Genomic DNA, 3,638 nt, shown 5'->3' on the forward strand with positions numbered 1-3,638 from the left:
CTTGAGTTAGCCAAATACTCAGTTTCTAGTATCACTGGGGATCAGTTGTTGCCCAACGCAGCAAATAGCCTCCCTCACATCTTTTCATACTGCTTTTGCTGCATCCCATACATTTTGGTGTATTATGTTTTGCTATTGTTTGTCTTGAGGTATTTCCTAATTTCCTTTTTTGATCCAATGGTTGTTCATGAGTGTGTTGTTTAATTTTCACATATTTGTGACTTTTCCAGTTTTCCTTCTGCTATTGATTTCTAGTTTCATTCCACTGTGGTCAGAAAAGATACTTGGTATGATTTCACTCATACTTAAACTTGTTAAGACTTGTTTTGTGACCTCACATGTGACCTATTCTGGAGAAAGTTCCATATGTGCTTGAAAAGAATGTAATATTCTGCTGCTTTTGAGTGGATGCTCTGTAATGCATATAAGTTATGGAGGCCCTGACTCTGGGAAATCCCTAGGAGGGTAGAATGCCCCTTAGTGACTGAGACAGAATATTATCATCAGCCTGGTCAAATGGAGGCCTGATATCAGACTTAATTTGATTAAAGAAAATAAATACATGAAGATTCAAACCTGCCCTGGATGTGTTATATCACATATTAACTCTGCAGCTGAGATGGTCTGCATTTTAAGGTGAATCTTACCCCTCTCTGGTTTTATTTTGTAATTTTTCTACTTTTAATTTTCCTTTTCCCCATTTCCTCACCTATCTAATTTTAATTTATTGGCCTCAGGTGTATTTTTGGGTTACCTCAAATCCTTCATGGAATGATGCCAGGCATAAATTAAAAAATCAAACAAGCAAACAAACAAATGAACTAATGACAAAACATGGCAGCAGAAGGGCCATGGGCTGACTGTTGGGGGCTGTGGCCCCTCACAGCTCCTTTCTCTGGGACTTGCTGTCTCTCTCCCCTGTTATAAGTTAGTTTGGGACTGAATGGCTTTGAGGTTCTTTGAAGGCTGAACTTCCAAGACCTCAAGGTTGGTATGAAACTAGGGATGGAGAAATGGAACTATGTAAAAGTCACCTTTCAGTATCACGGTCCCTGGGGCATCCTTGCTCTGTGCTGCCCTCTCAACTTCCAGTCCCCTAGATTTATTACATGTGTTACATGACATGTACAGGAGGCAGTGATTATAATTATTTCCACATACATACTTAGATTTACCTAAATTCAAACCTCTGTGAGCAGATCTCAGGTTGTTTGTCTTGGACACCCCTAAAGATATGTCTGCGTTTTCTGGCAATTGCACTTGAAGGAGTCTGCTCATTCCCAGATTCTGGATGGTGGCAGAGGTTTCTTTTCACATAGAGTAGCTTATTAAACACCAAACTACGCAAAGATTAGGACTTCGGTGGACTTTCTAGGAGGAGAGGGGAAAGAGAAAATCAAACGCTACCGAATCTGGGTTTGGGGATGGTGAAAGGGGATCTGATGGAACCTCCCTCCCTGAAAATATATAAAATGAGGATCCTACTCTTATTGAATTGACCACAGCCCTAACCTCCTCACTACCCAGAGGTGGGTGGGGCCTCTGCTGAGAAGAGGAAAGTGGTTGTACCCCAGGAGAAGGTGAGCAAGGGGACACAGCGAGAGTCTGGGGTTCTTTGTTGGGGTCTCTGCTTCTCTCTCATTCTCTGTGCTCTCTGTGTTTACCTTTGTTTTATGGTCTCCACCTCATCTGACTCACTGTAAATAATGTGGCTAGAGCAAGTCTTATTAATGGTTAGTAACAGGGGTGGAAATGAGAATTATTATAACCCTTTGCTTCCTTCAAAATATTTNCGACGGTGTAGGCTGCAGCCCCTGTGGCAGTGGGTTGCCATGGCCTACCGTGTGTAGCCAGCAGCCAGCGTGAGCAGCCAGCAGCCGCCGTGAGCAGCTGTCCAGAAGCTGGCGACTGATCTGCCTTGCCTGGGAAGAGCGCAATGATGGTGCCAACTTGGGCCAGTGAAGCAACGTTCTCCACAACTAGACTTAAGAACAAAAGGACAGCAACTTGTCTGTTTCCCTTCCCCCAATTCCCCAGTGCTGTTCCCAATTCCCCAATTAAAAAAAGATTAGCAGGTTATCCAAGTGGGCGAGACCCAATCAGGTTAACTGTTTAAAAGGAGAGCATTTTCTCTGCTAGTAACAGAAGGAGAAGTCAGATTCACAACATGGGAACTGTTCCACATGTCATTTCTGGAATTAAGGATGGAGGGGACCACAGCAAGGACCAGAAAACTGCCCCCAAGAAGCTGAGAATGACCTCTGCTAATAGCCAGCAAGGAAACCAGAACCGTAGTCCGCCAACCCCCGCAAAACTGAATTCTGCTAACAATCTGAATGAGCTCAGAAGTGGATTTTTTCTAAGGGCCCACCCAGACTTCTCACTTACAGAACTCTTAGGTAATAATCAGATGTTGTTTTATGCTAATTTTGTGGCAGTTTCTTACGCAGCAATAGAAAGCAATTCTACATTCTCTTGATTTCCTTCATAGTTTTACCACTTACAAATGTATCAGCGTACAGTGTATGTTCCATTTTGTAAAATTGAATAACAATTACAAATCTACCCTTTTATGTAAAGGAAAAAATTGTCACTATCTGGGGGAAGAATTTCTTGAGAATATAAGCTGACGGTTTTAGCCCTTCTGGACAAGCCAGGCACAGCCGTACTGTGGCCAGGCACCAGATATCTGGCACAAACACCACCAGAGGAAACGGGTTGCTTTATGTTTTCTGCTACTAAGCTCTCGCTATGGCCCATTTCCCACTCTTAAGAACAGCTCAGAGTAGAATATTTATGTGAGGTAAAATGAGTGTCCTCAGCCAACCCAAGCAGCAAGACCTGGAGAGAGAAGAGGGAAATTTATCAGCGCATGGTCATGATAAGGCAAGTACAGGGAAGATTGTCCGAGAGAAAACCAATGCCCCAACTCTAAGGTAGTCAGGAGGAAAGGGTTCTTTCTTAGCCTTTTGTCCTATTTAGGCCTTCTAGCTGATTGGATAAGGCCCACCCACATTGGGGAGGACAATCTGCTTTAATCAGTCTACCAGGTTCAAATGTTAATCTTATCCAGAAACACCCTCACAGGCACACCCAGAACAGTGTTTGAGCAAATATCTGGGCACCCTATGGCCCAGTCAAGTTGACACACAAAATTAACCACCACAGTGTGGTAGGAACTTATTGGAAATCATCTTCCTTCTGACTTTGTGCTGCTGGCGCAGTCAGAAGCCTTTCTAATGCTCTATTCTTTGTAATGATAGTTTTTTTTCTCCCTGGAAGGATACAGTACCCATGCTCTCAACTGTGCCTGCTGTCCCTCAGTCCAGGGGGCCATTGTTTTATCCTCTGCAGAGAATAAACCTCTTGTTGGGGTAGGTAAGGGACAGCGGACCAATATCACAAGGGATGGGGTGTAGGGATTGTGTGTTTTTAATACACCTTCACCTAGTCCTCCTTATTGTAGCAGCATTCCTCTTCATCCTGGTCTCAAAGGGACCCAGTACAGTGAGTTCTTCTCTGCTGGAAATCTGGTGTTGCTCGGCTCCTTAGGATTTGGTTCTATCAGATCTGCTATGGAAATGACCACTAGTCCATATACTTTCCAGCCTTCAAAACATTATCACTCTAATGTCTCC

This window comes from Hipposideros armiger, unplaced genomic scaffold (assembly GCF_001890085.2).
Source record: "Hipposideros armiger isolate ML-2016 unplaced genomic scaffold, ASM189008v1 scaffold_388, whole genome shotgun sequence".
Taxonomy (NCBI): domain Eukaryota; kingdom Metazoa; phylum Chordata; class Mammalia; order Chiroptera; family Hipposideridae; genus Hipposideros; species Hipposideros armiger.